The 21,241-nt window shown below is 34.4% G+C and overlaps 1 protein-coding gene and 1 long non-coding RNA gene across 3 annotated transcripts in view; one reads left to right on the top strand and one right to left on the bottom strand.

Moving 5' to 3' along the window:
• chm (chameau) overlaps positions 1-21,241 on the top strand; it is a 76,701-nt gene that overhangs the window by 14,575 nt on the left and 40,885 nt on the right. The gene's annotated exons all lie outside the window — the stretch shown is intronic.
• Positions 2,140-3,158, bottom strand: LOC138127293 (uncharacterized). Its single transcript, XR_011158175.1, has 2 exons — positions 2,863-3,158; positions 2,140-2,738 (listed from the first exon to the last, which is right to left on the bottom strand). It is a non-coding gene; the product is annotated as an uncharacterized lncRNA (long non-coding RNA).

Here is a 21,241-nt window from a genome sequence, read left to right as displayed (position 1 = left end):
AAAGACGCGAAGTGTTACAATTACGTTGCAATTACATGTTGAAATGAAGAAAGAACGAAATACCAGATAAGTGCAAAGAAAGACAAAAAAAAAATTGAAAAGTAAATAACTGCGGAAAATCTTTAAGGGCCGGTTGTACCAAATAGGTTTAACTTCAGTTTATCTCCCAGTCTAGATTAAAGTTAGATCATTTTGTTGTACGAACGGTGACTGAGGGTTGTCTAAGCATTGAACTTGGTTTTCAGTGATCGACTGATATCTATCGATCAAGGATGGATCAGTATCATTTTGACATTTATTTGATAGTTCACAATTTATACGTTAAAATAATAACATGGAGTGGATACCACAATATGATGAAGATGAAGATTTTCTAGAGCTTGTTGAAATAATAATGGAAGTGTTGCATCAATCTCGGACGATAGATTAGCAATAGAATTTTCAATAACCAAATCTTCTTCTGGAAGCCAAAATAAATATTGTAAAAGAAGACCTCAAAGTTTAGATAGACACTGTAGGTACTCAGTATCGCTGTTATATTTGGAAGTGCGTCCTGTTAATTGGTCTCCAATTATTTCTTTGATTATTTCTTCAGTATCTGTAATAGTACTATTTGTTTTTTTGGCCGGTCCTCCTCCTGTGCCCAAAGTGTACTTTTTCTCGTCTGCAAATTTTGACTTTGTTCTTTTTTTTAGATTTTCATATTTTCTTTTAAGAATCAATGCACTTCGATAATTTTCAAACCCAACAATATTAAATTCCTGTTCAATTGCTTTCCATGCATCCTTTTTCAATTGATTTGCATCTGTATCTGTTTTTTTATTTTCTATTTTATCTTTAAATTTAAATACCAAGCCCAGTAAATGTTTTTGTTCAATGGTAGAAAAATTGGTGGACCTTTTATTAGTACTCATTGTGAAAAATCGACATAAAACACATTCACAGACAAATGTCACAGTTGTCGGCAATGACAAATTTAAACTGTTTTACGCGAGTAACCTGGGTCTGATTCTACCAACATAACTAATTTTGACGAAAACGGTCGCTCAAGTGATCTTACTGTGAACAAGAGATGTACAACGCGTCTATTAAATAAACCCGGTTCAGTAATAAACTGTAGTTCAATTGAACCGAAGTTCAGTGTAATTTGGTACAACCGGCCCTAACTAATAAATAATTATAATTTTTGATTATGTAATTCCAATACAGTGGCAAAATTTTAAAAACTGAACATTTTCCTTTCTGTCTCTTGATTCCTCTAGTCTAAAAGGGACGTAACCAATAACTTTCTTAATTTTTTCTGTACTAACACCTTTCGAAGTGTACTGCATCTATTTAAAATAATAATAATCAGTTCAATTTGTCTCTTGACTGTATGGCACACGTGCTTAAGTGAATTTAGGCCCAGTGATTGAGCTGGTCAGTTTACAACTCACAACCGCGACTTTTTTATTCTGAAACCACTCTCTTTACAAACATCGCTAGTATGTATTACCATATCCACTAAGTTTTTATAAATCATGGCATGTCGTCGTTTTTTTAATCCATCTACGTCATTGAATCCTACATTAAAAAGCATCCTTAATTAATTATGCTTCATTAATTTTGTGGTACATTTTGGGTCACACCTGGTGTTAATAATTTTACCATTGAATCTGATTACAATTAATCAATATAATTGTGTGGAAAACAAAATATGTAGTAAGTTACTTATATCTACTATTAGTCACACGTAAAGCGCAGAGGTCCCTAGCTTCTTGGAGTTGACAGTGGTTCCTTTGGTTTATTGTCGATAGATGGCGAAAAGTGAACTCTGACCCAAGGCCATCTGAATCAAAAAGCTACGCTTATAAGGCCGTTTCAATGTACATAATAATTGTTTCTGCAGAGTGGCCATAAAACAAAAGAAGACAGAACCTTATTGCGCGCCCTCGGTGGCCTATCAACGAATCAAAGCTATAATATTGGCGGCAATTTAAAATATTACCCTTCTATTTTACATGAAATGGTAAAAGCGTGTTTCATTTGGGGGGCAAAAGATGTTCGCTTATTTGAAATTCGCAGCAATATGAAACAAAGACAAAAATGGTTCGAAGCTTTTGAAACATTTTGCGGTAAACAAATTTATGGAGACAATGATAAGCACAACCTTTTAATTTGTATTTGTAATATAAAAGACTACAAAAATTACGGATTACTCAGAAATTTGTGAGCAGCATTTTCAACAAGTCTCTATAATTACATTACAACCCCCAAAAGACGACGCTTATGTAAAGATGCTGTTCCTTGTCCTTCTATTTTTGTAAGTATCTATAATTAAAAAAGACTTGTGGTGTTTATTGCGACATGAAATATACATAGAAGCGAAGTCAACCACGACATATGAGAAAACAAAATGAGCTTCCTCTTCTCATTTTTCGATTAATTACTTATTACTTTTCAAAGTCCTAATCAGGAACCTCCAGGTATTAATTACTATCATCTTATTAGTGTTTTTGTTTTTTAGGCTTTTCCCACTGAAACTCCGGTTGAAATTCCTGTACCCCAAAATCCTGTAGAGTCTTTCATCATTCCAACTGTTCCAATGACATCCAAATCAATTCAAGTAAATAGTATTTCTGCACAGTATATTCCACCAAATGGTTGAGATAATGGGCCCTCATTTGCTAGAAAATCCAATACTTTCATCTTGTCTGGTACATAAAAATCAGATCTGCGAGCTGATAATAACTGCAACGCTGAAACCAGTTTTAGATAATACATATTTGTCAAGAAAAAACAGATTTATTAAAGAAGAAATGTGCAATCCAGAACAAACTCCTTTGCAGAAAAATGTTAAAGTTATAAATTGTTCTAACCTACCTTGTGTTATGATTTCATGGTTTTTTGCAATTCTAATTTATTAGTATTTTGCTAGCCCAGAATGTGTCCAAAAAAAGCTCGGATCTTAGATATTTTATTGCATTCATGTTTTAATTGACGTTTTAAGCACTTAACCTCAAACAAAAAGTGGAAAAAGTCTCAATCAATTGCGTTCGAAATCGGTAGATGGAGCGCAAAAAGGTTCTGCCGCCCGAAATGTCACAGAAACAAAGTTTATATGGAAAAATCGAAAATTGAAACGGCCTTATAAGCGTAGCTTTTTGATTCAGATGGCCTTGCTCTGACCTTAATTTGCTTCTAATTATTCGCAAAAATTACATTAACACTAAGAGACTGTTAGTTACCTGTGACTTAAACTGTTTACGAAAAATGTAATCATTCCCAAAAAGGAAATAGAAAGTCGACACATTACGAAAAATAAATTGTCACTATAGTTTGCTTTTAATTGTGTAGAAAACTTCGAAAAATAAAACAGGAGGTTCTTATTGAAGTTAAATGAGAGAATATGTTATTTTCTTAAAACGCCTATCACTTTATAGGTATGTTTTCCAAATACATACTAAAATCATTTCAATAACGAAACTACGAAACCGAGGGTTTCTATTAAGGTAACATAAAAATGAAGAAGCGTGTAGCTTCTTGGCGCCTGATACCTTTAACAGATGGCAAAAAATAAACTCACTTTGGGTTAAGAACACTTTCATTTAACGATGAAGTTTTGTGTTTTATGTTTTAATCATTTTTAGGTATCATTATTGTAAAGCGTGTCATTATAAGCTTATGGGCCAGTTTATAGAGATAGAATTAAATAGGTATTTAATTGGAATTAAATTTTAATGCGCCATTAACCAATGAATCCGAAAATTCAATTGGTTCATTCTGGTCACGTGTTCAGTTAATCTCGCATTTGATTATGATTAACTTAATTTCGCTTCTGTAAACTGGCCCCTATATCTTTTAAATAATGTACATAATTAATATACATTTATACATAATTTATAAATATTTTCTTAAACCTTTATCTCAAAAAACAAATACATACTATTATTATTATGATTAAAGAATATTTATAAGATTTAAACATTTAATGTAAAATAGTTTATAAAAATATTTAACAATAAATAAACAAAAGAAATTTAAAAAAATATTGTCTTCTTTTTTCATAACCAGTCAATAATAAAATTAATTTTTTTTTTGCTTCCACCCCTAAATTTGGAGAATGCGCACAAAATTATGGTTTTTCGTTTGTTGTATAAAAACAATAATAGTTATAATAAGAAAAAATAGTGTACCATCCTTTAAAGGACAAAACGTCTACAATAAAAAAAGAATAATATTTTTGCGATAAATGGTACACATTACATTGTACAGGGTTATTTTGAAAGTTGTGCAGTTTTGCCGCTCACTGTATATGTATATGTTTTTCTCTTTTCCAAACATTGGTCATCTTTTTGGTTGACAAATCCTTCAGATACATAACTTCATTTTGGTCGTACCTTCATTTGTTGTGATAAACGACATTTTATATCATTTCCATAACTCTTTCAGAGATTTCTGAAATTCGTATTGATGATCTTCCACTTCCATTCTTTTGTCTTACACTTTGTGTTTCACGAAATGGACACAAAAGGAAGTATCAGACTACTGGACCACACTTTTTTCTAAACGCACGATACCTACCTATAACGTACCTGAAATCCACTGCAGGTGGATCGGTAAATAACCGAAACAGAAATATCTTTCAAGGATCCAAGTGATGAAAATTTATAAGGTCCAGTAAGAATAATAAAGAACTCAAATTAAAGACATAAAATGTCTGCCGCAAATCTTTGAACAGGATTCGCGTCAAAATGGCTACTTATATGTTAATTTTGTGTTCGTTTCCTTTTCCACGACAATTAAAATATTTGTCGCATAACATTGGCCATTTTCGGCAGTTCCTCGCATTCACAGACCGGACCTGTTGAAAGTTTTTTTCTACGTATTTTGTGATTCTTTGTTCTGTTTATCCGGTTCCCATGCATACTCACCTTCTTCACGTATGTACCGTCATCTAGAAACTATGTGACACATATAAAGTTCACTCTTCAATCCAGATTCCAGTTCGAAGAGGTGCATTAGCAATTACTCGTCGACATATTTTTTACTACAAATCAATAAATATAAATAACTGGTTAGTGGTTACTCACTGTGTGCCCGATTGAGAGGTATCGCTTATTTATGTGCATACTTTACTGCTGCTCGCAGGAATTTCATTCTTTTAATTCTACCTGCTTGGCAACATGGCTGTTGTTCTCTACCAGTTGGCATTCGGTGAAAAAGTAATGTTACACAGATCGTTTGAATTATGCCAACGCTTATTTCATGGCGGTTAAACATAATTGTTCCTGTTCTACTATATAAAACGCTCTCTTTCTGTGCCGTTGGACGGTCCGTCTCGTCGACGTACACCACGTACCTGGCGATTAATTAACTGACACAAGCCTCGACCCCGTCTTTTTTTGGCCGTCTCGATTTGAATAAAATTCATGATTACTCTGTTATTCGAGATTTAAGTGCGTTTTCAGATATCCACCGCACGTCCGAGAATGGTTGGGGGTCGTCGCCGTCATCATCCAATAATCTCTCTGGTCGCGAACCCGTCTAGACGGGGGAATTGTTGCATCTTGAGAAGCATGCATCTGCCGTACGAAAGACGGAAGCCGAGGAGTTGCTTCGTTTTCATTATGTTATGATTATTATTAAGGTTGTTCGAGTACGTTCATGAATTCGTTATCGAATTACTGATGTTACACTAATTAAGTGTTTTTCTGACAGAACATATAATTTATGTCATCTCGACCGAACGTTTAAATCCGTAAATAAGAAAACCGCGATACTATGCGAATACCAAGAATAAATATAATTTCATTATGCAAGGTCCACAAACGATTTGCAACTTGCTGAACTCAGAAACACCACATCTAACAGGTGACCACAAATAATTCGAAAGAGCATGTTGCAAGAAAGAAAATAAATTTAAACGACCAAAATAAATAAAGTAAAAGAGTGTTGGAATTTTTTAACAATTTGTACCTGCTTGCACGTAGATATAATGTAAAAAATTGCTATGCATAATAGGCACGTTATAGCAGTGTTACATTATTTTCCCCCATTCTGTTCAATTTTTTTTTTTCTAAAGTGAAATTTAATCAGTTTTAATCAGTGGGATTGATGTTGATAAGTATTTTAAAACTAATAAATATGTAAGATCTTACGAGTATACAGACTGATTCACACAACTTTCCAACCCTAACTAAAGTTAAATGCACCCAATAATACAGGGTTATTCTAAATGATTGTAGTCGAAGTAGGCCATGCGCATGTTATTACGTTTTTGCCGCTTTCATGTGAACTGTCAGTTGTGTCGCTGTCACTGTCATTTTTTAGGTGAAAAGTGCGGAAATGAGGATTTTATTTATTTTTGTTAAATTAACGATTGAATCCAGAAATATTGAGTTGTTCTACAATCAATTTTAAAAATATTGAGTTGTTTTGCACCCAATTTAACACATCATTTTGATGATTTTTTTATGTGAAGCGGCAACCATAAATGTTACATTCAGTTTTCACGCCTACTTCGACTACAATCATTTAGAATAACCCTGTATGTTATGCAGTGATAACTTGATACCTTTATTTACTATGAAATCTGGACACTCCTGCCATTATTGATGATCACTTGACAGTTCCTTTTTGTATAATTCTGAAATAATTTTTGTTAATTAAAATGTGCTCCATTGACGAAAGGATAGATATTGATACATGATGAATTGATGAGTCAGTTTTTTAAATAAAAAGAAATATTGTCGATTATAACCATTTTTAAATTTTTATAATTGAGACTTGTGAGGGATGTCCAAACCACAAAAGTTTAAAATAATTCATGAATGAAAAATTCTGTATATCTCTAATTTTTTCTTATTTGTTACACCATTTATTTTTTCTTGTTATTTTTTAGTTTTTAAAAATCTACAATTCTATAATAATGATATCACCTCATGGTAATTTGAACTTGTATTTAGTTTTCTTGAAATATAATTAACCACATTTATCTACGATCGTGTAAAAAGTAGGCACTTTTTGCACTAAAAATCGTTGTCAAAGTTGACGTTTAGTGAATCGACGGAATCGTGCCATAAAAGTTTTAGTACACGCTTTTATGGCACAGAACTGTCAGAATACAACAATACAATTTGTTGGAAACATTGTTTAGAAGTAGGTTGCTATACGACGTGGTTCTCAAACGACTTATGGTTATTCATAAAATATTGAATCAATAATTATTATTTTATACAAATTTATGTTGAAACCGGTACGATGATCTCACGATCGTAGATAAAATGTTGTAAGACATACCTGTCAAAAATGGTTGCTTTGTTGCACTCACATCCTTTAAAATACTCCCTCGTACCTCGGTCGTATTTTAAACCCGTTCGTGCAATAAAGGATAACTTTTTACACTTGTATCTTAAATAACTATTTTCTATACTCCTACATATTCCTTGTAGTTTTGAAAAAAATATTACATATATATCTCGTGGCCAAGAGTTACTCACCTAATCCTAAAATGTAAGGTCTTCCCAGGAGATAGTGGGGTTGTAATCTGTGATGTAAACTGCTTTAGCGATTTTTATCGATGCCATCAGATTGTCAGTAGAAATACTATATGTTCCTATTTTTTATTTGAACCCAAAAAATATTGATTTAACATATTTGTTAATTAGTGTGGATATTCCACGTTTTTTCATTTTATTCATTTTTATTGCTTGCTACATTTTTTTTACACATCTTGCCGCCTTTAAAAGAGATGTTTTTGTTGAATCGCCATCAACTAGTTTTCTATTTACTTGAACAAACTCTAACGATTTACTTTTATGTTCTCTGGAAGTGTTATCCATGCGCTAATAAGTCAAGTTGGATAGAGTTGTTGACAAGATGGTATAAAAAGAAGCGACAGACATTCTTTTCTACAGGACGTAGTATGTCACAAACTTGTATTCTTTATAAATATTATTTTCGAACTCATTTATAATAAAATAGTTATTTTTTGTACAACTGACATTAAAAATGACTCTTTTAGTTCAAGCTATCCAGATTAAAAATTGAATTTTATAACCTAGTGTTAAAAATATTTTTCTACTTCCTTCTCTAAAGTGTCACATTTTGCACTGACAAATAGTGTACAAAACGTCACTTTAAAAACGATTGTTCATTAGTCACAACTTGGTGTCCATTCGGGCGTTTTCGGGATATTAAACACGCTCGAAGTTTCTTTAAACACGGCTTGAATTTTTTAGACATATTTAGCTCTAGATCAAGTTGTTATTTTGACGTTTATCAGTTTCGCATCCGGCGTGAAAGAAAACGTCATTGCAGTGGAATAATTCGTTGTATTTTTCAAATATGGACCTGAAGCCACCAACAGTTTGTATCCTGAGAAATATATATATTCCTATTTGGTATGTTCATTTAGTTTGTATGTTTAAATTAACATTTAATAAAAAAGTTGCTTGTTTCGTTTGTGTGTTCCATTTGTTAATTTGGTCGTAGAAAAAGTATAGTATTCAACTCGTTTATAAACTTCTCTAGACACTTGTTTATTAAACACTCGCTCCGCTACGCTTCGCTCGTGCCTAACTTAAAACGCGTGTCTAAAGTGCCGTTTATAAATCTCGTTGCATAATATACTATTTTCTACTTCCTTCTCTAAAGTGTCACATTTTGCACTGACAAATAGTGTATAAAACGTCACTTTAAAAATGATTGTTCATTAGTCACAACTTGGTGCCCATTCGGGCGTTTTCGGGATATTAAACACGCTCGAAGTTTCTTTAAACACGGCTTGAATTTGTTGGACATATTTAGCCCTAGATCAAGTTGGTATTTTGACGTTTATCAGTTTCGCATCAGGCGTAAAAGAAAACGCCATTGCATTGAAATAATTCGTTCTATTTTTCAAATATGGACCTGATAGAAAATGATAATGAAGAGGAAAATTTCATTAGTGAGGGGTACCTCAAAGTAACCCAAGCGGCAGCAGTACGGTATCAATAGGAACGAGCTTATAATATTTCGATAAATTTAGTTTGTATGTTTAAATTAACGTTTAATAAAAAAGTTGCTTGTTTCATTTGTTTATTTGGTCGTAGGAAAAGTATAGTATGTAACACGTTTTATAAACTTCTCTACACTCGTTCCGAAGTCTTCCCTTCTCTCAAAATAAAAACCTTACTTTCAACACTTATATCATAAATAACTATTCTGCCACAAAAAAATTAAAGAATTCCCAATCATGTATTTTTACATAGGACCTACATATTGGTAAAAAAAAGAACATTAGTGAATAAATTTATTCAGTTTCGTATTGATGAAACATATTTTTTAATGAAAATATTCAAACAGTTGGAATTTATTATGGAGTGATTGAAAACTGTGTCTGAATAAAGCTTTTGACTGAAACATTTACGTTTCAATTGAAATGCCAATAGGCATGCAAATACGAGGACCATGAATTTTTTATGGTTTAGGTACTATACAGTTGTGCACTACGCTACATGTTCGGTAATTATATCTTAATGTTTGAAATATTAATAATATACTCATAAATCTCCCCAATCGATATTTTCGTCGGCACTTCATTCAGTATACGGCATAATTTACCGCCGCTGCCGCCACTGTCGGCTGCCGCTTCCGTTACACCGGAACTAATCGCGATTTTTACGTGACAACGAGAATTCTTCCGAGAACAATCACCATGGGACATTACCGAGAACTCTTATAATCTGTCGGCAGAATAAGTGAATTCTGGAATTTTTGCAAAATGTACTACGTCACAGCAGCGTGTGCAGAAAACTGCACCGTGACCGGTCGATATAGCTCTGATCTTGAATAATGTAGCCCAACACCGCACTGCGGTGGACCTCAGTGATTCTGCACGCTTTTTGGATTCGAACTGATTTGCGATTACCCAAAAAAGACCATCAATTAATTGGGTCGGTCGATGCTTTTAAAAAAAACCGAAACGAACATCATTCAAACTCGAAAATCGAATTATAACGGATTTGTTTATCGACACTTCTCCAAATTTGTTTCCTGGTCTGGGAAATTGTTCGTGACATTTTATCGAATTGTCAAAAATGGGACCAAACTTATTGATCATCGCCAGATGCTTTAGTCCTCTGACAAAACACAGATTATTACCCTAATGAGTGTACTCAGAGATAATGGTACTCATTATATGTTCAGCTCTTTAAATTACCAGGCATGAGTAGTTAAATGCTTTTAAAATCATTTCACGGACTACATCTTAAACGAGGCTTGCAGGTTTTTATTTTCTAGTTCTTGCAGAGAGAATAACAATATAGTGTGCCAGAGTCCACAAATTACAGTAATAATAGGACATAAAGTTTTGAGACACCACTCAATGCACCATCAATGTTGCGTTTTTTACTGGTTCTCATCAATTTTCTTATTACTTTGAGTGTGTCTTTATTAACCAGGATTTCCGATGATCTACAACAGCTACTATTTTTCCTAATTATTATTTGACCTCAGCGCAATTAAAATTTTAAATATGTAATTGATAAAACGTAAATTAGATTACTTCTGCGCTTCCCGAAATCTCTCCGAAATTGTAATAAAATACACAGCATTGCTATTATTTACAATTTATATGTTTAGCGATAATTTAATATCAAAGTTTACACAACCTTCCCAAATAAATATTAAATTCCCTGAATTATTATTGGAACGTCTTCACGTGGCGCTCAAATTCTGTAAAGTTGTTTATTGTATCCCAGACTTTTTTCTTTACTTGTTAATTGTAGTAAGTAAGTTTACTTAAATTTTCAGGAGTATTATACCAGTTCATATTTTATAATTCTGAGACAACCACAACAGGTTTTAAAAACATATGACATTATGCACTAGTTGTTAAGGAAGACGTTCATTTTTCATTGTACTTACATTTAGAAAAATACGTAGAATATGCTGCGAATAACTTATTGCAAATTTGCAATTTGTTAGAGAAGATTTTATCTTTTAGATTGCTACAAATGATGACAATTTTATGTTTTAAATAGAGTATCTTAAAAAATTTATATTATTTAATTAAGATAACATAATCACATAACATTTTTGATTTACAATGTAAAAATTTCCGATAATAATGCAGAATCTGGAAAAGTACCCCGAATGCTTGCAGCGTTTCCACGTTGAATGGCAAGGGAAATCCTCTCAAAAAGGAATTTCTTTGATTTTGAATCGCCTGATTCCGCGATAAGTGGGTTTCCGATGACATTAATGAAATCGATGGTTTCTTTGCACCAAGGGCCTAAGATTTCAAAGGCTAAACCTTTAAATATGTAATTTGACGAAATAATTGAACTATATTTGCTATGTTTGCGTTTGCAAGTCATTTCAGCGGCAAAACCTGAGACTTCAGATGTTTTCAATACGTAACTGTCTGCAAGTGTATCTACAACAGTAACGTCCCAAACCAAAGGTTGACCTTTAATCCACGGTACTAAAGTAATCCCATCATGGCGTTTTCCGTCATCCCGAGACAGTCCGTTTGGTTCTAAAGTTGAATTAACATGAATAGAAGTCAAAGACCGGTTGATAATAGAATTAATTTCAGTGTGTCTGGAAAATCTACCACTGCTTTTTGAGCAATTTAGACCGTGGATGCTAATTTCGTCAACTTTCGCATTGCATTTGCAAATATGAGGTGTACAAAGATTACAACCCAATCTTAAACCAATACAAACTTGGAAGGAAGTGTTATCTAAAAGAGTACCAATATTAGGAGAAGGTATTGCATGTAACCAAGATCCTGATTCTCTGCATTGCAAAGCCTTAAAACGAGCCAAGTCTCTACGTGAATTACAGATTAAGTCATTGGGAATTATTCGTTTGATATTGATATTATCCCAATTCTTCTGAAATTGTGGAATTGTTGGTCTTTCGTTCTCATTTTCTACATCCCAGGCTCCTGAAGCTTCATCATAATGGTGTATAATAAGCTCATTATCCTTTGAATTTAGCAGTTGAGAAACAAGCTTTTTAACACCATGAACTGAAGATAGGAAAGCAGGGAGGCAAATATCGGAAATGCGGCGAATTCCCACCAAATCTAATCGGTAAAGTGGACTGACACCATTGTAAATCAATTAAACGTAAATTAAGTATTCTTTCTAAAGAAGACTTAAAGACAGTTCTTGATTAAAGTATAAGCCACGTGTCTGCTAAGAAATTCAGCTTTATTTAAAAGATTTTCAACTGTAATTATAGTTTTTTCGACAGTATTTTTGAAGCCTTGGTCAAAGATTGGAGAGCCTAAAAGAGATAAACCTCCTCGGTCACAAATTTTAATACCTGGTGCTAAATTTTGAAATTCCTTTATGACTTTTAAATCTGTGTCTCAAGAACAGCAAAAAATCTGGCATTTGTTAAAGTTTAATTCAAGACCAACTTTTCTGGATAAATTGACAACTTTCTTAAAGTCGGACAAAACTTCTTCTGGGTAATCAGCTAAGGGTCCATCATCTAAATACCAAATATTCAGTTGAGAATCCAAAGATAAAATAATTGGTTGAATGGCAAGACTAAAAATCATAGGAACACAAGGATCTCCTTGTTGGGCTCCAACAAAAGAAGAAATTAAATGATCACCGAAAAATAAAGTTGAAGGATTCCTATAGCATTGATAAAGATAAGTGTAAAGAAGTGGGGTATGACATTGGACTTCTTTTAGAATACAATCTCGTTCGACTGAGTTAAATGCGTTTTTGAAATCTAATTTAATAACAACTCTGCCACGATTTTGGTCGTTATTCACAAAGGTTCGTGTAGTAAGAATTGCTGCTTCGCATCCTAGCTTAGTTGCCACTCCAAGTTGGTGTGGAGATAAATACGAATTTACAATATTACGACTTTGAAAACAGGCTAACTTTGAAGTCAATTTTCGTAAACAGTTTCCTATAGCGATCGGTCTAATTCCTCCATCTTTCTTATGAAGGGCGCATAAAGACGCATCATATAATAAACGACAAATTTCTGAAGGAAGTTGGCCAGACAATAAAAAATTGCACAGTTTTGTTATAGTAGTTTATTTAACAAGTTTGTGTGTAAATTGGGCCTTTTTTGGCATGAGTGGGCCAGTTTAAAAAGCGAGTGAGACGAGCGTTTTAAAGGCCCACGAGTGCCAAAAAAGGCCCAATTTACACACGAACGAGTTGAATACAACGTTTTTTTGTTCGACGAGCCCCTTAAAGGCTCCAAATCGCTTAAAATGTTTAAAATTAGCTTGACGTTTCGTTTTGACAAGTTGTCACATTTATCAAAATCCGTTTACACAGGAGAAAATTCTCAAATTCTGACAGTGTCAGCTCTTAATGCCCGCTGACCTGCTTCGCTCATTGACTATTAAAGAAAAGTCTCCGGGTTTGAAAGCGTTTGGAAAAAAGTTCGCGAGATGGTGAAGGATGTTTTCTTTTAATTCTTCAGCAACATCTTCATTGAATGAAGCTAATGAGTCATCCGAGGACAATAATTTAACAGCTCCTTTGATATCAAAATCCACTACTTTTGCTTCCACTTTCTTAGCTAGTGATAAATGTGTACGTCTCTTAGAAGCGGTTCGTATTTGAGGTACTTCAATAGAGTATCTTATATCTAATTTTAAAAAGATTCTATTTTAAAAAGTAATATTATTTGTCCATGTGTTGCATTATGTATAATACAATAGCTGTAAAATGCTTCTGAAGTATTGTTTTAAATATATTTACTAATCATATTTTCAAATTTTACCCTAGACTTGAAAATGGCATAACACTTGTGGAACGTTTAAGTCTACTACGATGTTGAATAAAGTAACGGAAATAATCCAATCTCACAAAATATTGAATAAGTACATATACCATGATTTTGGTTCTTGAAAAATATCAGTAACCAGTATAGTTTATAGATCCTTCAAACTGTAAAAATCTTCATCATATGCAATTAAAATTGCAACATGATTTTGTTTTTGGATTAACATTTATTTAAAAAAAAATGTATACATACAGGTGTCCCACCTAAGGCTTTCTAGCCTAATATCTCGGTTATTTTCCAACGGATTTTTATGAAATTTAAAATGCAGATATTTTAGATGGTGAAGAGTAAAATCCCATTAATGCAATAACCTAAGTCTTAATAATGTAATTTTTACATGCCTTTTTAAAATTTAATATAATAAATTTAAGATTTATATCAAAAAATTGATCGTCAATAAGATAAAAGATTCATCATTGAATCTTACTTTCGTAATGGTGTTTTCAATAACAGATAATTAGTGCGATTCTGTTTCAAAATTTAGCGATATTGTTATTGAACAACATTGATTTTGCATAGATCCAACCAATCAACAGCTTCATATCAAAGTAACTACAACCTTGTTATATAGCAATATTGGTAAAGTTTAAAACAGAATTGCACCAAATGGGCATACAGCTAGCTGTTGCTGTAAATAATTGTTGATTGCACAGTACTTTATTTTAAAAATCGTTTTTATTTTTTAAAGCCTGAACTCTCAAAATAATGATTTTCTAGATTTATAGATCAATATTCAAACAAAGTAAGTTCCATGGAATACCTCGCCTGGAATTTTGCCGTTGGGACATACCAACCAACTTTTCTGGTCTTTCTCACAAAAGTAGGTTCTCAAAAGGATGTATGTATGTTAATTAATTCACCACTTTTACAAGTTTCCTCATTTTTATCTTTCATGTTACATTATCCAGTACATATGTATTATACAGTGCGAGAGTAAAGCATGGAATTAATTCGATAAAACCGAAATTGTCGAATTTTTTTAATGGCAATCAACCGTATTTTTTTTTTAATGCATCCTTGTCATTGTCATTTTTAGATAATTTTTTTGTTTCCACACTGTGACGTCATCGACATTTTTTTAAGTGGCACAACATATTTTTGGCGTTGTATTTGAATGAAGATTGGAATTCCGATCCGATTCGGTCAGGTGTTAAAGTATGACAATCACGATTTTTAAGAGAATAATACATACGAGGGGGTATTGATATCTAGTTAACGTAGGGCGTTTCCCTTTTAAGGCGGGCTTACACCAAGGGAACATTTTTTAGTAATGACCGGCAACATTTTTTTAGTAATGACCGGCAACATTACTAAAAAATGTTGCAGGCAACATGTTGCTAATTGTTGCCTTGGTGTAAGACCGCCTTTACACCAAGGCAACAATTGGCAACATGTTGCCTGCAACATTTTTTAGTAATGTTGCCGGTCATCACCAAAAAATGTTGCCGACAACATATTGCCAATTGTTGCCTTGGTGTAAGGCCGCATTAAGGCAACAATTGGCAACATGTTGCCTGTCATTACAAAAAAATGTTGCAGGCAACATGTTGCCAATTGTTGCTTTGGTGTAAGGCAGCCTTTACAAAACACTGTGAAATTTCACTTCAAGAAGTTGAAGCATTGCTGAGAACTTAAATTTGAAAGATAGCATGTCGACCGCAGTTGTGGAAATTGATAAATTGGAGTATTGAGCTATTATTAAGTATGTATTTGTACTTGAAGGGGTTACGGGGTAAGCAGATTTACGAAGATATGCTCAATACACTTGGTGATCAGTGCCCTTCATGCGCCATCGTAAAAATTAGATTACATCGTTCAAACGAGGAAGGCTTTCTGTTCAATATGAGAAGAGACTACGAAAATGTTGATGCAGCTCATGACATGATATTAGCAGACCGTCGAATTGGGCTGAAACACATAGCTAAGACTCTAAAGATTTCGTATGAACGTGTCCATCACATAGTTCGCGTCGATTGTGATATGAAAAAAAAATCGGCAAAATGGATTCCCAAGTGCTTGAATGCAGATTAAAAGCGAGCACGAGTGAAAGCGTCGCGCTCAATCTGTACCCGTTTTGAAGAAGATGCAGATTTTTTGACATGTGTTGTGAACATGGATGAAACTTGGGTCCATTGTTACGACCCAGAAATAACAGCAGTCGATGGAATGGAAGCATCATGGTTCTCCAAGACCAAAGAAATTTCGAGTGCAAAAATCAACTGAAAAAGTTCTTGCTTCAGTTTTTTGGAATATCCGTGGAGTAATAGATCTAGAAAATTGCCAAACAATAACTGGAGCATATTACTCTGAATTAATAACTACGCTACGATAGAAAATCAAGGAAAAAAAGGACAGGCATGTTAGGGAAAGGTGTGTTGTTTTTGCACCTGCAGACAAATCACACATTGCCATGAATTCAATTCGGGATTTAGGGTTCGAATTAGTGGAACACCAGCTGTATTTTCCAGATCTAGCCTCCTCGGACTATCATCTGTCCCCTCTGTTGAAAAAAGTCTGAAAGGACATCAATTCTTTTGCAACGAAGACGTAATAGAAACAGTGGAGGACTGGTTTGCAGAGGAAGACGATTTTTTTTTAAAGAGTTAGAGGCGTTACAGGCTGGCTGTACTAAGGGCTGGTGGCACCAACATGAGTTAAATTTAACTACAAATTAAAATACACGAAAACATTGTTATAACAATAGGTAACTAAAGTAACGAAGCATTTCTACCTACAGTTAACTTTAACAATGTTTGCAACTGGCCCTTAGGGGCGATTTCACCAACGCCAGCTAACGTTAACTGTAGGTTAAAATGCTTCGTTACTTTAATTACCTATTGTTATAACAATGTTTTCGTATATTTTAATCTGTAGTTAAATTTAACTCACGTTAGTGAAACCGACGCTATTAATTTAAGAGGAGGTTAAGTTGAATAATAAAATATTTGTAATTTTAGTTGCTTTTGTTGTAGGCAAAAAATATATCAATATCAATATCCCCCTGTACAGTTACGGCCACGGAACAGTTTACATCATTATTTTTCTATTGTAATTTTATAAAAAAAATCATTGGCGTATGAACTTAATTAAAATTAAAACAAGGGGTCTACAGCAAATATTAATTTGCGTAGCAAAAAGTTACTCTTGTATCTGTTTATTAAATTGTAAGTTTTCAAGTTGTTCAGTTTTGGATTTTTATTTATTGTGTAGATGTAATTTAAAAAAATAATTAATTTACAGAGCAGTTAATAAACGTCATATTGACAGAAAAAGTCCATTTACACTGCGTAAAAATTTTAAAAACGCCTGCTGTATAAATGTAGATGCAAACTGTTCTGTGACTGCAACTGTACCCTCGGCGGACAAAAAAAAACTGGAACAAAAATGACAACTGTTCAAATCCAAATTTGGCGAATTTGCACCGTTTAATTAAGACTTGCTAACAATTACAGTTGGTTGCAAAAAAAACGGGAAAAGGAAATTTTCCTAATGTAAATTTGGTTTTGTCCATTTGTCAGTTAAATGTCTACTTGACAATACTTATGCAATAATTTTAAAAGATGTTTCACACCATGAAAAAATTGTAAAAATGTGTCAATTTTATTCTGACAGCTCCCGTTTTTTTTTTGCAACAAACTGTACCTACATAGGTTAACAGAACTATGGTATGATGACAAAAGACAAAAATGCCACGTGTGACACTTACAAACATTTGTTTGGCGAGCAAAACAGTATTTTTGCTAAAGTTTAGCTCGTTAGCAATTGCTCGTATGGTAATACCCTTCCCAAGGCGTTGTCTAATTAGTAATTAGGTGTTTTTGGAATTCAGTTAGATTCGACATTACAGCTGATAAGATAACTATCAACAGTGATTGTAAAAGTCAGTTTTATTTTAACTTTATCTTGACAATTAAAAGCTTGATACAAATGTGAGAAATTTTGAGTGTCCCAGTTTTTTTGTCCACCAATCGTACATATCCACATAAGTGCCCTCATAAGGTACGAGCATCTTACGATAATAAACTCATCGCAGGATTTTAAAAATGGAAGGCATAATAAAGACAATAAAGCGCCACGATAACGCTCTATTGTTGCATAAAAAGTACTATCTTCACGACATTACAACCACTTGCAATAATTTAAGTGTCTCGTTCCATAAAATAGTTACAGGGCACTTGTAATATGTACCAAAGATCAGCAGGTGGGAAAATCCAAACATCTTTTGCACGTCGCAGGTTATTAAAGTTGTAAAAATGCATTTAAGACTGGAATACCTTTGAAAAAAAAAATGTTGAAAACCAATATTGTTCAATTCAGTAAACAAAGACCTGTGACTACGGCCTAGAAGCGACATGCCAGGACATTTACTGAAGGACAATTTAAAGGACAAAAGGGAACCACCGACCGTCATGTTTCTGTAAAGTTTCGATAAAGGAGACTTTTATTTTGGAAAAAAAAAGAACTTTAGACGCAATATACTTAAAAAGAATGCGTCGTGAACCTAGTTAACGGAATCATCTTCAAAAATTAACCACTGACTTTTCAGCAACATTTTGTGTTGGTACAAGAACCAAAGTGAGCACAAAGCTGGCTCAGGAACGACGTCCCAGAATTCGTCTTCATAGAATAAAACCACTTCAATAGTCCCTATCTTAATCTGATGGATTACAAGTTTCAGTCGTATTTCAAGGCATGGTGTGTTCCAGTATCCACTTCAATACCTGAGATGCTGTATCATGTTGAAAACCGCCATTTCGAACAACTACTTTGTTACTTTCTTTCTTATTAATCAAAGAAGAAAATATGAAGATATTGCGTTCTTTTGTCATTTGTTTATGGAAGTAAAAGGTTGCAGTAAGGTTGCAATGTCAAAATTTCGAAACTTGAATGGACAACTTTTTCATTTTGAAAATAATATTCAAATAACTTCTACGTAATTCCCCAGGAAGTGTCCAGTGCAGTGTTTTATTTTTATTGTCATTTTGAGTGTTAATAAAAGTTTGCATGCATTATCACCTACTCTGGCGTTCAGTAGCCTTTTTGTGGTTTTCGAAGTAAAACATTGACGTCAAGTGTACGTTATCAGTGTTTCTCACGATACCGGTTGGTTCAGAACCCATTATGTAAAGAAAAACCTAAATATATTACGATTTTATATGGTCAATCGTGTAAGTTAGGAGTGGATAAGTCGTTCACGACAGTGCTATTTAACAGCAACTAAGGTTTCCAGAAACATGACATGACGTTGAAAAATTTACCGTGACTATCAGATCTTTTCACCTTAGTCATGCTCGTGAACATCTTGGTAATGTAATGAAGTAAAATTGGATAAATTACAAAAAAAAGGTTCTCATAAAATTATGAACGATTAATTACAAGATGACTAATATAAATCACTACTATCGAACAATTTCCATGGCTTTATATGGAGCCTAATTGATTTTCTTTGAGAGCGTTCGTATTTAAACACTCCATTCGATAGAAATAGTGTCACGGATGAAATGACACCGTTAGAGACTCATTTCACTGGGGTCATTTCATTTAGTGTCAATTAAAAAATCGTAAACGACAAACCCCGGCCGCTCCCGCCTCTGGCATGTCGAGTGCAATAGCATCTGCAATGCAATCTCAAGAATTTCCGTCTATGACGTAACCGGTTAATTCGAATGCTCTCTGAAAGAAGCGCCTCTACTCTTCCGACGAGAGACATGCACTCCCGACCACCGCAGGATTTCGCCGTCGTCGCGGTCAGGGTTAATTTCTGGTGATTTTTTTTTCGTCAGGGTGTGGGGCTAATGGCAAAGTTGGCGATTCTGAGAATAGGTGGGCAGCTTTTTTATTCCGAACAGCAATTCGATATTCCATTAGGTTTCGCTCGGAACCGCTGACCAAGGGGGCGTCGGGGACAGCTCATTGGTTGTTTCAAGGAATTCCAATGATGAATATGACGTAATTGAGCGTCATATCCCGGCTCTGAGTCATGAATGTAACCTGTTTTCGAGCTCACCGGACGCGCCGCACGTCACACTTCACAAGTTTGGCGTCAAAGCAGAAGTTTCACCGGAAAAAGTGTCCCGCAATTAGTTAATAGCAAGGGAAAAACGGGAAACGTCATTTTCGCGACACGTCAGATAGTTGACAGTTCTGGAGCCGGCACAGGTGGCGCCCCATACGGACGCTTTTCGCGTCCAGCTTCTAATGAAGAAAGTTCCGGAATGTGAGAGACGGATGTGATCGATTGGTCCGAACCTTACCATTTCTAGTGATGAATTGTGGGTGGATTGAGACATGATGAATGTATATTTAAAGAAAACTGATTCAGTACTGCAATTGAAGTTGGTGATTGGGCTAAATATTTCGATCTATTTTTGGTTAAAATATGTTTACATCTGGGCCCACGAAGTTATTTAAACTATTTCAATGATCCCGACATTTATTTTTGATCAGATTTATTGTTTTTGATTTTGACTCGTCGTGTACTACGCTCTCGTTTCTAGAAAATCACTAATACCTACACGAAGAATTCCCTCAATATTTGACCACTAAACCAATTCATTTTTAAGTAAATGGAAAGATCATGAAACCACATTGCTCGGAAACACGGCGCGGTGTCCCGACTGACGTCAGTCCGGCACTTGGAAATCGAATTTTCCACGAAGAGATACCGTTGCATCCACATCCTGCGATGCATAAACTGTGGACATAGATGGAATTAATTCGGTGGGACACCCAAATATGGCGGTTGTGAAAGTGAAGTAATCGGCGAGAAGTGGGTTGAACATTATAATATCACCTACACTAATCCGTATAACCTGTAAGAAAAAACCGATCGTGACGTGCTAATTGTAGAGTTAAGTCACAAAATTAGGTGTTACTTACGTTGTATTTCGCTTTGTATGCAAAGACGACTTCGTCATTGGTCGACAGCGCGGCACCGGAAGCTTCTCGACCTTCGAGCCATTACAGTGCTATATCGAATAATTGCCGCAAGAACTGTTAAAAATAAAATTTTGACCGGAGACACGGAGAAATTGGTGCCATCTATTTCGAGCTGAAAACCAGATGGGTCAGTAATATTTTACCGCTCATATCAAAACAGGAAACCACGCTAATTTCATTTATCGTTTGTATTTATATTTTGTTTATTATAAATCGTTCATTGCGTGCACCCGATCAGGTGTAGATGAGTCATTGGAGTCACCGGTAGTCATGTGTCGTGGCTGGACACTCTTGAAATAATCAAAGGTGAAAGTTGATGGACTGCCGGCCAAAAACTCCTAATACCAGTTGGAGCCTGGTAGCAACAGGAATGCCCGAATTGGCAGTTTAGCGAACGGTCGCCTTCCGGTTCTTATCATTTCGGCGAACGTTTATCTAAAACGGATGCACTTAATTAAATTGGATAGTGCTTTGAAGATTCTTGAAGTATCCCAGTCGATTAACA

Source organism: Tenebrio molitor, chromosome 3 (assembly GCF_963966145.1).
Source record: "Tenebrio molitor chromosome 3, icTenMoli1.1, whole genome shotgun sequence".
Classification (NCBI taxonomy): domain Eukaryota; kingdom Metazoa; phylum Arthropoda; class Insecta; order Coleoptera; family Tenebrionidae; genus Tenebrio; species Tenebrio molitor.
Note: the sequence above shows the minus strand (reverse complement) of the source record. Positions and strands in the feature narration are given on the sequence as shown.